Below are 7815 nucleotides of genomic sequence, written 5' to 3' on the forward strand. Positions count from 1 at the left end.
AATAAAAACACTCCTAATAAAGACAGACTCATGTTTACCTAAAATAATGTGAAATAATGCTAATCAAAGTACAAATATTCAGCACAAATCAAACAACATCAGAAGAGAAGATGACAAATTCACAATAAATGACAATGGATAAGGAGTGGCAAAGACTAATTCAGGATACGCAGGAAGAAACAACAAGCCAACGACATACGACGATCTCACCCCAACAGTCAGCAAGAATGTCTGCCCTGACCTCTCCCCTACAACCCAAAAGACCAACCCACAGAAGTACCTTACTACACATTTGATTGGTTAAGGAAGGGGTGTTCTGTCATTCCACTCATTACATGTCCATCAATTTTAAAGACTTCATCATTCAGATGGCATCAGCATTCACCCCAGGAAATATAAGTCCAGGCTACTATCATCTCTTTCCTCTTCTGCAGAGGAAACTTCCTTCCATGTTTGCCATATTGTTCTTTTCATAAAAGTTCTTGGCAAGCACTCAGGATTCAAAGGACAAGTTCAAGTTTCACTCTCCACTGCTCTGCTTCCCTTCATTTTCGAGCTTTTATTTCCCCAAAAATCTTTTGCTTTAACCCATTATTTGTCATGCTGAATAGAGAGCCACTCTTCTAAAAGAAACAAACACAAACATTTATTATTCATTTGTGAATTATTTTCTCAATGCACGAACCCCGTGCTGCATTTTATCCCTGCGCAACCCACGTTAGATATTAGTATTTCCTAGCTGGTCGTTAATAACATGCACTAAAGCAGCATTAATACTTTTACTTTACATTAGTCAAAAAGCATTTTTCCGCCTATTTCAAGAATTTAGTACACACTTCGGCAGCAACATTTTACCTTCAATTCAATTCATGAAGCTTTATTCGGCACATATAAAATGACCATAAAAACACAAAGGTAAAAAACATGATAATAGCAAATACATCAATATCAATATCTAAAAAAAAAAAGTTTACAGACAATATTGCGGACATGATTCATTAAAAACACATACTTTTCCTGGCATTAACACAGTAATTTAAAAACGTGGCTGTATAAAAACAGATATCAGCAGATTGCAGATTAAAAATTAAAATCATTGCCTGGTTAACTGTACGTGCACCATATTTTATAAATATTGGTTTAAAGAATGTAGTACGTAAATTCGAGTACAGTTTACAGAACAGTAAAAAGTGCAAAGTGCTCTGAGTAGAAACGCCATCACACCTGCATGGCCCCGTCGGATGTTTCTTGAGGGTTGGGAGGGCCACCAAATGGTGTGCCATACCTAATCTAAGTCTAGTAAGTACACATTTATGAGATGGCCTAGTCACCATGGATAAATACGAAGGAAAACCTTCTACCAAGCTATATCTGGTGTAGAGCACAACAGTGGCCAGGGATCCACAGGCTGATGCCCGCTTCCTCGCCCTGAAAGCCAAGAAATTACTTTTCAGCTCAGCTTTGGGTATGCTAGATGCTGCACTTGGATCAAGCAAAATATTCAAATTAAATATCTCGGAGAAACAACCAACAACATATTTTACCCAAGGTATCTTAAGATGTTTATCCAATGATAAGCAATCCTCGATTATAGACCTGTTAAAAGACTTTTCCACCCTAAGCCAAATAGAACGCCAGATCATAAGTGGCCTTATGGATGACAGATCAATTAAATAGTTTATATCTAATTCTCAATTAATTAACTCAGTTGAAGCAGAGGTTGGTAGACACAGAAGCTTTTTTAGGAAAGAATTTTCCTCTATTTGCAAATTTTGGTCGCAACTGTGTCCCCATACACCCGCCCCATAAAATGCGATGGAGACACATCTTGCTTGGTAGATCTTAAGCATATCCCTGGTTCGTCGGTCCCCAACCTTAGCAGCAAATCTAAAACTCCATAAGCATTTTTGGCCATTTTGTTCCGGATATTGTTAAATTCTTCGTTCCATTTCCTGTCTTTGGAGAAGGTGATACCAAGGTAACAAAATTTGTCTCCCTGCTGCACCTTTTCACTATCAATATAAAAGGTATTTAAAAGTTTATTTTTTACCCCGCAGGTCATGGTGTGTGTTTTCCCCTTGTTGATAACTAGCTGTCGATCAAACGCTGTAATCCCAAGGGGGTTCTAGAAAGTAGAACAGCGTCATCGGCATATAATAACACCGGTACAGGGACGCCTTTGATCTGGGGGGCATCTGCATTAATCATTTTCAGAATTGCATCGACATCATTTATAAATAATATAAAAAGGAGGGGGGCCAATACACAGCCCTGCCTAATCCCTCTTTTAACGCCAAATTTTGGGGTGCATTCGCCTTTAGTGCTGAAGCGCACACATGTTTGTAGGTTCCCATACAACCTAGAGAGAAAGAAGATTGTGCCCTCAGGAGCTCCCAACTGTAGCAAGGTTGGCAATAAGATAGAGTGGTATACCATGTCAAAGGCACTGCTTAGGTCAGCAAAGCAGAGGTAAAGTGAGCCAGGTTTTGCTTCAGTATATTTCCCGATCAGTAAATCAAGATTGATGCACTGATCAAGTGTACCCCTGCCCTTCCTAAAGCCATACTGGCTGTCAGCCAGTATGTCCTCTCGCTCGACCCATTCCTCTAACCTAACAAGCATGACTCTACTCATGATCTTAACTGAGGAGTCAAGAAGAGAAATGGGGCGGTAATTCTTCACATCAGACCTACTGCCCTTTTTATGAATCGGGACAATGATAGTGTTATAACATGGTATGCTCCACTCCCCCTGCTTTCCCGTTCCACCACTTGGACCCTCCCACCTGTAGAATGTTGGAGGAAGCTCACCTTGGAATGTTGGGGAGCTCACTCGAGTAGTTGGCACAGAAGAATCTGATTTGAATAAACTCCTCTTCTTCATCCTACCTTGTGTGGAGTTTACTTCTTAACATTTTGGCGACTTTTACCGTGCTGGGGACGGTTGGATTCTTTCCCTTGTTCTAGCTGTCAACCACGGAAGTCAAGTGAGTGTGGAGAGACGAAGCGAAGCTCAACTCACCCCTGCCACTGATCAGAGAAACTGAAGCAATTCATGTGAGCCTCATCGAAGTGTTTTGCATCGGTGTATAAGAAATGGTCAGAGGATTGCCTTCTCAGTGTATGAGCATTATCGCTGCGATCTTATGTGGAGCGGTGTACGGGGAGGAGAAGGAGTTTCCATGGTAACTGGACGCTGAGCTCTTTTTGCCTGGCATCTGTACGCGGGCAAACCTGCTTTGACCCCTTGTGTTTCAGTCACGTCGGATCTTTAACGACGGAGTTTCCAAGGCAACGGGACGCGTGTCAAGATCTGAATGGTGGCTGACGCGGGAGATCTACATCGAAGAATCAGCGCCGCCTGACGAAAATTCCTGTCACGTCAGTTCGTCTGCACGGGCCGCGATCGGTGACGGTCTGTTTTCAGTTCGAGGTGTGAGAGGAAACGTTTTCAGCGTAGTTGTCCTGCCTGCCTGGTTACATCGTTTCTCAGCCCCTCATTGGTAACCCGATCTGAGGTAACAAGAAGTGGTTGCGTTGTGTCCCTTTGTCCCGACTTTATCGGCGGTGACAATTCTCCGGTGTGGTCACGTCCATTGCAGCAACCTTTTCTGTTCTGAAGGTATTTGGGCAGAAGTGAGGTAGGAGACGCCGAGGAGTAAGTCTTTTTCTTTTGTACTGTTTCAGCTGTGAAGCAAGCTAGTTGACAAGGAACGGGTGAATGACTAATTCGTCTTCATTCCAGTCAAGGGAAGGGTAAATTCTTCTGAAAGACAGCGCTCGTCTTTTCAAGGAGTGTGCCGTTTAGCTGCCATAGCAAGACTGTGACTGACATTCCTTTATATTGGTGTGTTGCTTTGTGATCCAGTCAGAAATAGTTGCAGTTGTCACCCAAGGATTTTGACCACAAGGGGAGTAGATGCACATGTTTTACTAATCAAAATGTGTATTTGATGTATTATGGAAATGAGTTTTGGGAGGATAATACAGGTTTAGTGTGCTTTCTGTTAAATATGGAGTGTTTGGAAAAAATCTATTCAATATCTACATAACGCTTATGCAATATTATTTTGGTACCATCATTTCCATGTATTCACCTTTATTTCTGTTACCTAGATTAGCCACCTGGGGTTTCTTTCGCTATTTGGCATAGTATTGCCAGCTAAATCCTTGACATTGACCAGATCATTATATGTTGGTTATCCTAAGTTCAAAGCATTTGGACAAGTTTCTAACTATCCTTTTGATTTCTACCCATTTGGGGTGTTCAATCCTATTATTCTCTCTCTCTCTCTCTCTCTCTCTCTCTATCTCTCTCTCTAAAATTTTTCTTATATTCTTCTCTCTCTAGCTACCACTATGACAGCTTTAAATATGTCTCAGCCACCACCATTTTTGGATGAAGCAGGTGATCCAATTATTCCCTGGAAAAAATGGTTTCATTGGTTGAATCATACTTAATTGCTATAGGTGGAAATATATTTTCATCTTTAAGGAAGCAACACATTTTACTACATAATTTGAGAAAATATGGAAGGGATGTGTTCGAAGACTTACCTGAAGTAGCTGTTGAGGGTGCTAATGTCAATGTGGGAGGGGATGGAGGTGGTCAACCTGATGTGTATGAGGCTACCGTGAAAAAATTGGCAGAACAGTTTGGGGACAGGATTAATATAGTTCTGGAGCGCCATAAATTTTTCTTGCTGGTTCAAGGTAAAAATGAGAAAGTAAAGAATTATGTTGCAGTGTTGAGGGGTTTGGCAGCCACGTGTGATTTTGTTCCACTTACTGATTCCTTAATCAGGGATCAATTAGTTAGATGCACATGTGAAAAGAAAATTCAGGAGAGACTCCTAGCAGAAGCCCCAGATTTACAAAGAGCTATTGATATTGCCATCAGCATTGAGCACACAAGTTACTGCATGAATGAAATGAAGGAGGCTGATGAGGTAAAACAAGTTAATGAATTTGGGGTGAATAAAGTTGTTCAGAGAGATGTTAAAAATAAGTCTAACCAACCCGAGGTGAATAAACACAGTGGTCAGCCCAACAAACCAAAGTGCTATAGATGTGGTAGCCCAAACCATCTAGCGAATGATGTAAAGTGTCCAGCGAGGGGAGTCACTTGCAGTAATTGCAAGAAAATAGGCAATTTTTCAAGGGTATGCCACGAAAAGAAAAGTACTACTCACATGGTGGTCCAAGAGTTAGACCAACCGCTGCAAGGGGACATTATTTTTCAAGTGTTGAACATTGGTGAAAAGAATGTGAATGCTTATCCTGAATGTAAAATATTACTGGACAATGTTGCATATGATGTTTTTGCTGATTCATGTTCACCTTACACTCTCATAAATGAGTCTGCGTTCAAAGAAAATTCAGGCCATAAAGAGTACGACCTATTGCCTCCTGATATCAAACCAGGGGGATGCACTTCTGATCCCATTCCCTTGGTTGGAATGTTGTTAATGCAGATTGATTTTGAAAATAGGTCAACTTTGGGTAAAGTGTATATCACAAAAAGTGGATCAAATTTGTTAGGATGGAAACACCAAAAAGACCTAGGTATCAAATTAGATCCGAATGCTCCTGAACAAGTGTTGCTGATTGAAAGGCCTACGGTTGGGAAGGAGGTTTGTGAGAAATTTCCCGAGGTATTTACAGACAAGTTAGGGCAACTTAAAGGGTTCCTCCACAAGATCAAACTAAAACCTAATTCTAAACCAGTTGTACATAAAGCAAGGTCTGTCCCTTTGTTGCTAAGAGAACCCCTACTGAGAGAATTGAACAGACTGGAAGAAAACAGAATAATAGAGCCCATTGAAAGCTCAGAGTGGTTGGCCCCCATTGTGGTAGAGGCAAAAGGGGGGGGGAAAGCATCCGTCTCTGTGTTGACCTCAGGGACTTGAATGCCAACATTTGGGTGGACAGACACCCCCTCCCAAACATTAATGAGATGTTGATGGGAATTCAAGGAGCAAAGTATTTCACTGTTCTAGATCTGTCCTCGGCCTACCACCAGGTTGTCCTTCACCCAGATTCAAAGCACCTCACGTCATTCATAACCCCTTTTGGTGCATATCAGTTCTCAAGGTTACCTTTTGGAATTGCTTCGGCGGCTGCTGTGTTCCAGCGCATAATGCAAAATATTTTGCAAGGCCTCGAAAAAGTTATCTGCTTCCAGGATGATATTTTGCTATATGGAGCATCTGAAGATGAGCACAACAAAGTTTTGGAGGTGGTACTATCAAAACTCAGCAAAGCGGGATTCACGACCCAGAAAGAAAAATGTAAGGTGGGGGTGCAGTCGGTGGTGTATCTGGGGCACACCATTTCGAGCGAAGCTATCAAATCCAAGGCCAGTTTGGTGGACGCAGTCAAATTTGCTCCTGCTCCGGAAAATAAAGAGGAATTGAAGTCTTTCCTGGGCCTGGTTGAATATATGTCAAAGTTTGTGAAGAACTTTGCTGACCATGTACAACCTCTCCGTGAACTGCTCAAACTAGGAACCAAATTTGAATGGGGCACTGCACACCAACAAGCATTCCAACACGTCAAAGTAGCCATTGTGAACGCCCCTATTTTACACACATTTGATCCCAATGCAAAGTCCACACTCTCAACTGATGCCAGTAATAAAGAGTTGGGAGCTTCCTTGACTCAAATGGTAAATGGCGAAGAAAGAGTGATAGCCTTCGCTTCAAGGACCTTGAAGACGGCGGAAACTAATTATTCCACCATTGAGAAAGAGGCACTTGCATGTTACTGGGCCATTCACAATTTTAAGTTCTTCTTGTGGGGAATTCTGTTCTGCTTAAGGACGGACCACAAACCACTGATCCCGCTATTTGCTTCCAAACTGCTAGAAAATACTACACCACGCATCTCCAAGTGGGTTCTAGGACTGCAAGGGTTCAACTATTCCATCGTACATGTCCCCGGCTCAAAAAATTCCTTGGCGGATTGTCTATCACAAATGCCAGTTTTGGAAAATGAACCTGAGGAGGCCCAAGTAGAAGAAACCATCCTTGCGGTAGATATCCCAGCCATAAAAAAAGAGGAGTGGGAGAAGTCACTTCAGGAAGATGAGGTGTTGCACAGATTGAAAGAAATGATTTCAATGGGCTGGCCAGAGACAAAAGAGGAGGTGCCAGAAGATCTCCAAGAGTTCTGGTGCGTGAAGGAGGAATTATCCATTGTGGAAGACAGGGTCTGGAGGAGTAACAAGTTAGTCCCTCCGTCTGGTATGAGAGGTCACATCATACGGTTAGGGCATGAAGGTCACCCTGGTCGGAGTCTGACGAAAAGTAAAATTTGTCAAAGCTATTGGTTCCCGAGAATGGACACACAAATTGAAGAACTGATAAAAAATTGCATTGAATGTGGTACCAGTGACAAATCCAAGAATGTCCGTAAAGCTCCTTTGGTTCCTGTCACCGCGCCTACAAAACCTTGGGATAAGCTAGGGATGGACATTATTGGCCCGTTGAATATGTTAAACCTTTCCCAAAAGTTCATGTTCGTTCTGATCGACTATCATTCCCATTGGATAACCACCAAGTTTGTCCCTTCCATCTCCACTGCTTACCTCATTGAGTTTCTTAAAGAGACCTTTTCTAAGGAGGGCATCCCCAGTGAAGTAGTGACGGACAATGGGGTGCAATTCACTTCAGATGAGATGAAGGAATTCTTGAACGACTTATCCATTGTTCACATCAAATCTCCATTGTACTCTCCAAAATCCAATGGGTTAGTAGAAAGGGCAAATAGAATGCTGAAGGAGACCATTCAACTAGCTGTGGTTGCCAAAGATTCT

The sequence above is a fragment of the Lissotriton vulgaris genome, chromosome 9 (genome assembly GCF_964263255.1).
Source record: "Lissotriton vulgaris chromosome 9, aLisVul1.2, whole genome shotgun sequence".
NCBI lineage: Eukaryota > Metazoa > Chordata > Amphibia > Caudata > Salamandridae > Lissotriton > Lissotriton vulgaris.